This window comes from Aplidium turbinatum, chromosome 16 (genome assembly GCF_918807975.1).
Source record: "Aplidium turbinatum chromosome 16, kaAplTurb1.1, whole genome shotgun sequence".
Lineage (NCBI taxonomy): Eukaryota > Metazoa > Chordata > Ascidiacea > Aplousobranchia > Polyclinidae > Aplidium > Aplidium turbinatum.
The window spans coordinates 11,555,318-11,564,972 of NC_137487.1; positions in this window are offsets into that span (position 1 = coordinate 11,555,318).

The window sequence follows — 9,655 nt, forward strand, 5'->3', positions numbered from 1 at the left end:
GAGAATTTCTATTTTCTGGATCTATTTCACCGGTGACAACAATTTTTCAACATTTTTGATATCGTGATTCTGTTGCGTTGCTGAAGCGATGTGTGGTAGGCTTAGCTACTCTACTAAATGTTCATTTCTTTGCCTTTTTCTACGTTTTTTTACTTTGCGCTGCACACGATGTCATATTTTAATCGAAATCATAATTAAATCTTTACGCCGCAGCACGGTATTTGGTTTGTGCTTAACAATCTGTGTTCACTTATTTATGTGTTGCTCAAATATGTAAAATCTAATTTTTACGCTGGAGACTTGAGAATCGTTGCAAATTTATTCTTAACCTTGTGTGGCGTACAATTTTATTTTGGTTTATATCAGTGGCTGCGTTTTTAATTGTTATTTCATATATTGACAGTGTCATCTTATTTTATACAGAAATACACTCATCAGAGTTGACTGTAGTTACATATATTACCGCGCTTCCGTACTGCATGTGCCTTTTATGTGAAGTATTAAGTATTGGCCTACAATGTCACCTTACACCAAGGGTGCTTCGTTTCAAGTGATGTTTACTTTTGTAACTTTGTGATAGATAATAAAGTACTCTCGCTGTAGATCTGTTATCTTTTTCATTGTCATCATCTATTTTGGCCGCAAATACCTGGATATCATTTTCCCGAATCATAAGCGTTCTCAGTGGCGTAGCTAGGGAATGAGCCGCCCGGGGCGGATTCAGATTTTGCCGCCCCTTCAAGAAAAAGCATGTGAAAATGAAATGCGTTTTTTATCAGATTATAATCAAAATCAAAAATCGTAGTCTGAAAGTGCCGCTCCCAGACATGCCGCCCGGGGCGGTCCCCCACCTCTAGCTACGCCACTGAGCGTTCTCCAGCGTTTCTGCTATGAAGACTCCACTTGTCGCTTTTATTCGCTCCATCGACAGTTGATTACATTTTTCGTAATCACTTCTCTCGTTTGACTTGCAGTAGCTTAGATTGGCAATGCCTCCTCGTGCAGCCAAGATACGGTAGTTGGGTCCAGTTGTCGAATACCAGTGATTCCACTTGGGGGTCGTAAGATGGAACATTCGTGGAGTATGTGTTGCATTGTTTGTTCTGCCGCTCCGCAGACACATATCGGCGAATTATGCAACCCCCACCTAAACAAATTAGCTCCAGTACAGCCAACGTCACATCTGATCCTGTTCAATGTGACCCATGCCTTTCTTGAGAGGTCTGCTCCAGGAGGGATGGAGAGTGCTGGCATAACTGAAAACTGGGGAGGGATATGTGGCAGCTCGTTCCATTCTTGGGTCCATGTTTCCATGCAGCTGAAGTTCTTATCCACAAGTTGTGTAGCATATCGATGGAATGGGCGCCTTGATGATAGGCGTTGAGGTCTGACTGTTCGTAATCACTAAATCCATTGTTTGAACATAATGTTAATTTTTCTTTCACTTTTGACTTGCTTGATTCTAAATGTGTTCGAACGAACAATGTTTTAAATTCTTTTAGTCGTGCCCTTGAGTTGTATGAATATCACATCTATTTACGTGTTCAGTTATGTTTTTCCATTGACTGTTGAGGCAACATCAATTTACAATTGTTTTGCATTGTTAACAAGCAATTGCCTTGCGAATTTTGCACTGTATGAAACGCCTTCAATCACTGCACTATGTGTTGCTTTTTTAGCCTGCTCGGTAGGAATCCAGAGAAGTCAAGTATTCCGCTTTAACACATAAAGAAAACTGAACACGCTGTGAAGTGTGAACTGGATTGGTCTGCAGTATTGCAAATCAATGTGTGTTAATTTAATGAGTTTTTTGTGTGGTGTTGTTGATGAAATGGCTCCACTTTTAATTTACTTTTCAGCTTCACGATTGTTTTAGCTTGCCCACTAATATACTACAACGGTGGCCTTTAACCTCATTCACGTTTGAAACCGACTTTTCGAAAATACCGCAAAACTTTATGTCTGAAAACAATAGTTTCGTCATGGCTTGTGCAGTTTTTTAACCAGGTAAAAAAAGTTCAATGTTGATTTGTTGGGCTACGAAGGGAATTTCTGATATGTCAGTCCTTCGATGATCAGCTATTTATAAGTGTACAGGGATAGATTTTGTAGCCTTCTTCATATTCAAATTTAGCCTACTAACTTTCTTGCACAAGTTTGCTGAGCTACTACTCAGCCAGACATCCAGTTGTTTCGTTGAGTCAACGTTTACAGATGTTGAATAGCCTAAATGTAAAAAATGTTTGAGTTGCTGGCTGGGTTATACAAAAGCATGAACAAGAAATATTACAAAGTTAAAATCCGGTTCCACATTCCACAACATAAATTATAACTTTTATTGAAATACTGTTGTGAGTGTCAGCCTAGCCAAATGTTTTGAAGATTTAGAGTTTTAGACTGTGGAAAAAAACTATTAACTTGTTTTTCTTAGAAATATTACAAACGTCTTCTCGACGCAAGGTCCATTATCAGTGAGGAACCGGCCTTTTGTTAGAAATTTTTCTCTTAAAATGAGGTTGATAGAGCCCAGTACAAATCAATTGCGGCAACAGAATCTAGCCTACAGTTGAGCTGATCTTGTCTATGCAAGGTTTATGTGTAATCTAACGCTCAATGACGAAACGCCACATTTCAAGCAATGCTGTCCTATATCTTTTACCATCCTAAGTTTACGATGTTCCCAGGAATTCGTTTAAAGGCACCAAGAGAGCAGCCAGTCTTTGGTTTCATTATCCAAGACAAGCAGACTTTCTATTCCATTAGGTGATTAAAGATATTCAATTTGAATAAGGTCCTTCTGATGATCCTTATTTAGGTGAAACAGGCTGTTAAAGGGTTCAGAGAGAAAACATCTATGTTTTTACGTTGAAATCTAAAATAAACCGTTCATCAACGCATTAAACATCTGGAAATAAAAAGTTGAAAATGATTCATTTGAAATGTTCTGATTGACTGAAAAGTTTTGGTTAACAGTGATCTAAAATCAAACGTTATTAAGCCTTTGGTTATTAATCATTTGTCAAATCTGTTGAAAAAGTTTCAGAAGTATTTTCTCTCAGAATTGGACAATACAAAACCTATTTGCAACGCAAAAACAAAGTAGCTAGCCTACCGAGCACTTCTATCAGAAAGATATAACTGATCTATCTTCTGACTTAAAGTTTAAATTTTGTGGAAATTTATACATTTTATGCAAATCACCTTTACACTTTTTGGCTTAACGTTTAAGCGGAATATCTACCATTAGCTTATCTGATTCAACAGTAAGCCTAACCGCACTCCTGTCGTTTGTTTTGACGTATCTGTCTTGAAAATTTCCAGCAGAGGAAACTGAGGCAAATGCTGGGTAGGCCTACTCGTTGAGAGGATCGTCTCACCGACGCAATTAGAAAGATCAGTTAAAGTCTCCCTCAATCCAGCAAACATTGATCTAGAATCGTGGGAACAACAGTGGCGGATTTAGGGCAAAATTTTAGGGGGCGCCAAAGAAGTATGGAACAACCTCGCCGCAAATGGCTTGGGGAAAATTTTTTGCGTTTTTATTAATAAAATTGCCTATCTAAGTCAGGTAGGCCACCAGTCATTCCCACATCACAAATCAACACCACAAGTGACAATCAGTTGTAAAGTTGAGGCAATGCCGCTCGTGGCAATTAAAAGCAATAACGAACGTGAAATGATAATTTAGGTATTTTCCACTAAAACTTTAGGCTATACAACAGTGATGGCTTCAAGTAGGCTAAATGAAAAGGGGTAACTACCAGAATCCATTTCAATAAATCACCAACCTAGAGTGCCTGAAGCTCACTGGTGAATAGCCCAAAAAACAATGCATTATAAAAAACATTCAAACGGTGAGGCCTAGGTATACTTAGTACAAGTGAGTGGTACTCAGTTAAGATATTGCGAATTAAAAAATAATTCAAATACAGTGGAACTCGGTTAATCCGGATCTTCGCCTAATCCGGATGGAATCGCCGGTCAAATCGAATCCGGATTAACCGAGTTCTACTGTATGAACAAAGCGCTTGCAGCAATAAGAGTCTTCTATTTTGTAGAATAAGCGAAATCGGGCCTATGCCCTATCAGCAAAACAAAATATTATGAACTGACAATGATGCAATTGAGCAAAAGAACAATACGATTAAACTACTCATGCTGACATTGTTGCAAAAACGTCTCAATACGTAATTGTAATTTGTAACAACGTATAAAAATGACATTCGATTTCCTCAAACAAGTAATTCGATCACAAACATGTTTTGAATAAAATACGTAATAAATTTAGCAGAGATGTGTTCAAGACCAGATCCAGCTTTACTGTTCAACAGGTTGATGTAGCCTATGGCATTCTATCCTATCTCTCTGCTTAAACTGCCATAAAATCTGGATTGCTACCATGCATTATAGGCTAATATTTAAACTTGAGTTTAAAAAAGTTTCTTTTCATGTAGGCTATACACAAGTTTCTCGAAAACAAAATGGGATTAGCCGATCTATCAACGTTAAATAATAAAACATAGTTTTGTTCATAACAACAGTTTTCTGTCACCTTTTGCGAACTCGTCTAAGATTTCGTCTGACGTAACCGATACATCTTTGTTGCAGTAGCCTATGTGATCAATAAACTGGGCATCCTTTCTTCACGCATGCAGCTACGTATTTTTGTTTTTAGCAATTTCAGGGCGCAAAACGATCTTTTAGCTGAGCAAGACGAAATTGGAATGATAGAAAAAATTTTCAATAATGCATGCACTGTAAGGGAAAGTAATGAGTTGCACAGCGAAAGAGAGTTTAGAGCCATTTCTGGTCGATCAGTCAATCGTGAACAAGTCGTTTTCCACAGTTCGAGCTCATCACTGAAATTTCCCCCAAGGTCACCAAAACGCCAAAAGCTTTGGGCTATTTTTTTCATTTTCTCTATAGAAAAGCTGGAAATTTACAGGTTAAAGTATAGCATAAAAAGGAAATTTGTATGCAGACATAAAAAAATAAATTGGAATTTTAGGGGGCGCCATAGGTAAATCCGCCTCTGGGGGAACAACTTGCTAGTGATAGGTCAATCTGGAGGAAAAGAACGAGAGAAGGCAAGGAATTTTTCGAAAAAAAGAAAAACAGGATAGGCTACAGAAGTTTCAGAAAAAATAAAACATTAGTAAAAAAGCTAATACAACCACGTTCCCAACTCTCGATCCATACAACGTGACTTTTTCCCGCGTCTTTTCTACTATAGCCACCCTAAAGCCACATAGCCTACGACATGAAAACAAAACCAATGCTCGGACACGAGCTGGAACCGACGACGACAATTTGTGCGAGTCAGCGTTTTTAACGTTGATGAACAGACATCATCAAAACTAAGCAACTTTGAAACCGCCTTGGGACCAGCATTAGCCAATTGAGCCACGGCTGGACTTGCTTTGAAGCAAAAAACGGTCGCATCCATCACACTCATAGCCATCTGAATAAATGTGTTTGGTTCTTTATTTTGTTTCCAGTAGGCTGCCTGTAAACTGTAAAGTAAAGTCCGCCCCGTTGGCTCAGTGGTTACGCGCCCGGCTCAAGATCACGCGGCGCTGGTTCGACTCTCGGGGTGTGCGCTTGAGCAACGCATTTCAGGACTGCTCTCCATTTAGCGGCAACTAGTGAGTGAAATAACTCTCCGGCAACAAGCCTTCAACAATCGGAAAACTTCACTCTGCCAATCTCCCGGTAACCGGCCCTGCGTCAAGAACCACTGCAACTTCAAGTATGCGAGACTACCAGGAATAACCTATCAAGGCTTTGTCAGTTTTTTTTGTTTTTTTTTACTTTTATTTTGGTTTAACGTGTAAAGCATACGGTAGGCCTAACCCAAATTTCTCATATTACTGTGACATGCCACTACTACATCCCAACCAGCGATGCCTGTCATTTTTGCATTAATTCAACGTTTGCTAACGTTGGATCGGTGTGGAGGTGACGAGTTTAGCTGACTGGGGTCTAAAATTATCGCTCTATCAACGCAACTTTGTAACAAAGCACGCTTGATATCTTCAAGACATAAGTACTTTCCTGGGTATAATTGGATTTCCGCAAGATGATAATGTTGTTTTTGCTAGTTTGTTTTATTTGTTTTTGTCATTGTTTTCATGTCGTCAAGTTATGGCCTATCTATTTTGTGATTCGTGCAAGGCATGGTGCGTTGCGATTGAAATGGCTTTGCCCGTGGTAGATTTCTTTGTGGGGTTTTCTTTGCCTGCCTTGCTCTTATTTGCTATGAGCTAAACGCATCAAGACGTGTTCCCCTTACGACCATCAGCACTCTTGATAACGCACCATGGCCGATCTTCATAGCAACTGTCCATACAAATCTTAAATATATCAGGTAAAGCTACGTGGGCTAATAAAGCTACCGTATAGCCTAAATTTATGTTTTTTATTTTATTTTTTTGTAACATTTTATTTTTTTATTTTCCCTTTACATCTTAAATTTTTCTGAAGGTGTTGCGACCGTGCCAAATTTTTTTTTCAACTCAATAACTTACTTTGGTCACAAGCACGTTTTAACGTTTGCGTTTTGTCGCTTCTACCTTTTTCTCGACCTTTGCTATGTTGACGTGTATTGTTTTTGATATGATGGTCAGAAATAAAAACAACTGAACTGAACTGAACAGTCCGAGGATAAAGATTCAAATCCAACCAACCAACCAAACTAACAGTCATTGAGTAGTCCTACCGTTAGCTTCTTTTAAGTTTTCATTTGAAAACCTTTTCATCAATAGCACAAATGCAGGCTATATTTCAAACTGTTTATCATTTCAACCGTGAAGGGTCGCGAAAAATTTTATGAGGATAAAAGAGGTCGCAAGCTAAAAAATTTGGGAAGCACTGGTCTATTCAAATGTCACAAAATTGATTAAAAAAAACGTTGGAAATTATTGCTCGGTGAAATGCGACTTAGGGGAAAACCCTAACTAGAACGTTTATTGCTGTTGCCAGATAAATACAAATAAACCAACAGCCAACTGAAATGATACAGTACAGATATCCGCATTAGGCAGCTGATGTTATTGTTCAGAGTCAAATAGTCATTGTCTGCCCATACATGTTTTTATATGCCGTTACATCTTCTAACTGTACACATGTAAGAATTATCAAGTGAGTTGTAGTTATAGGCAGTTAGAAGTAAAAAGTCACCTGTTAATAACTAATTTTTGCAAGCCTTGTATTCTAAATTTGAAGAGAGAAGTTCTTTTATTTGCATCAACAGCACATGTGGAAAAAACAATACAAGATTACAATGTGAACTAGGTTGTTTTAATGTTTGCTGATGATGATGATGGGAGTGGCAGAAGGATCGAACTGGTCATCAAGTCTGCCACACCCGTGTGGTGTCATAATTTATTTGACATGGAACGGTGTCGGAGTTGAACGCAAATATATATTGTATACATTACAACATAAAAAACAATACACACACGAAATTTAACAGTACAATATAAAACAGGAATACAAGAAGTGATGCAGAAATACGAAATGGCATAGGCTATACATTGAACCATAGACAGACAAAACAAAGTAACTTTAACGGTTTTAGCATAATAATGTATTACACACAAAAAATATAACATAATTAAATAAAATAAACTCTAACGTTTTTGTCACGTAGCCTACTTGTGTTCTCATCAGGAATTAAAAATCTGCAATATGCGTAAAATGAACAAGCGAATAAATAATTGCCTGTTGACAGACAGATTATTACTTTTGATTCTTATGGCTTCCATGATTTCGGTCTGGTATTCAGATCTGGCTCGAGATGATTTTAAATTGATTGATTGGAACATTGTCAGTGCATGTTACAAATAGAGATGGTTAAAAACGATTTTTTTCATTGCTGTTTTTTTACCTTTTTTTGTTTTTTTACGTTTTATTTTTCATTTTTTATACTATTTTTAATCGCTTCATATATTTTTTCAAGTAACAACTGTCTTCATTCATCATAACAAAGAACTGCAATTGAAAGTGGTGAATTATAGTTGCAAATAACTTCTTATAAATTAGTTTAATGCAGTTGTGGCTGTTATGTAAGTCAGAAGTGTGGTCGCATGCTCAGCAAGTCGTAACCCACCCAACTTCAAGTGCTATCAATGATGAGGATGAGGACTTTTTGGTACCACTAGTGACCATGTCAACAGTCAACCTTATTTGTTGCTTGTCTTAATTTCTTTTATTTGTTTGTTTATTTATTTCATTCCTGCCATTTCTTTCATTGCAAATAGCTTATTATGATGAGTATTGTGGTGTTCTAAGGGATACATATCCCTTTAAAGGGATACAACCTATTTCATCCCCTGAGGGACGAAGTGTTCAGGGAACAAAATTGGTTGAATCTTTAAGGTTGAATTATTAAGGGTTAGAGAGTTAGAAATAGAAATATTTCTAACCCTAACCTTAACCCTAGCCAATAGGTTAGAAATAGAAACATTTCTAACCCTAACCTAATTCCTAACCCTGGGTTAGAAATAGAAACATTTCTAACCTTAACCCTCAATAAGGATGCAACCTATACCTCCCTTGAAAAGATAAAGAAAATTTTGAAATGTTTGCGGCAACTCCGATCAGCGACTTCGGCTCTGTTGTATTTTTCTCGATCTTTTCAAGGGACGAAATCGGGAGGCGACGTGTTCAGGGGACAAAATAGGTTTTACCATCTTTAAAATCTAATTGGTGAATCTTCAGTGTAGTCGACTGATACTCTTTAACTCATCAATAAAAAAAGGAGAGAGTATGTGCAATACTAAATTAAAAAGTCAAGTTTTTTCAATTTAAGTTTAATAAACTTGAATTTGCCAATTTTGTTTGGTACTGTATACATGCTTTTTTATCATGATTTTATCACACACTACTACGCATCCTTTTGGATCATTGGTGAAATTAAAAGAAGACTTTAAGAAAAAGTTTAGTGACAAACTTGTATTTTGGCAACTTATTGATGTCTTGATTATTTCAGAACAGATTTTTCATAAAAGGAAAAGTACAAATTGTCGCTAATAAGCTGAACTATCGTAACTCCAAAAATGCAGTTTTGAGAAAATTGAATTTTAAAGTTCACGCTGTGTTTACTGTACATTGTTTGATCTTTCTAAAAGTTCTCTAACGGAAAAACATAAAAACTAAACATTGTTTTTCATGGATTTTGGTTGTTGAAAAAAAAGATAATTCTTTTTTGCAAAAATTGAACGTTAGAAAATTGAATATGGACATACGATAATTTAACAAAAAAAAAATTGTCGAAATGTAGTTACAATAATACAGCAAAATTGTTGTAGCCTATGCGAAATAGAAAGAAATATAACTAAGCCTTAAACATCAACATGAAAAAAACAATTGAAAGAAAAATTAATTAAAAGAAAAGAGATTGTTAACGTGAAACGTGTAAAATTTCTTTCAGAGCAGAGTATCGTAAGTCCCATTTTATTCTTTTTTTTTTTTGCAAAACTATTGTAACTCCCATTTACGATAGTTCATCGTTCTGTATCATCAAAACTAAAGTAGATAGAGTTATGATGCTTTAACAAAATAAACTATAGTCTATATAGATACCAAATCAATCAAAAACGCAATTTTGAAAAATTTGGACTTACGATAGTTCAGCTTATTAATGACGAAATGT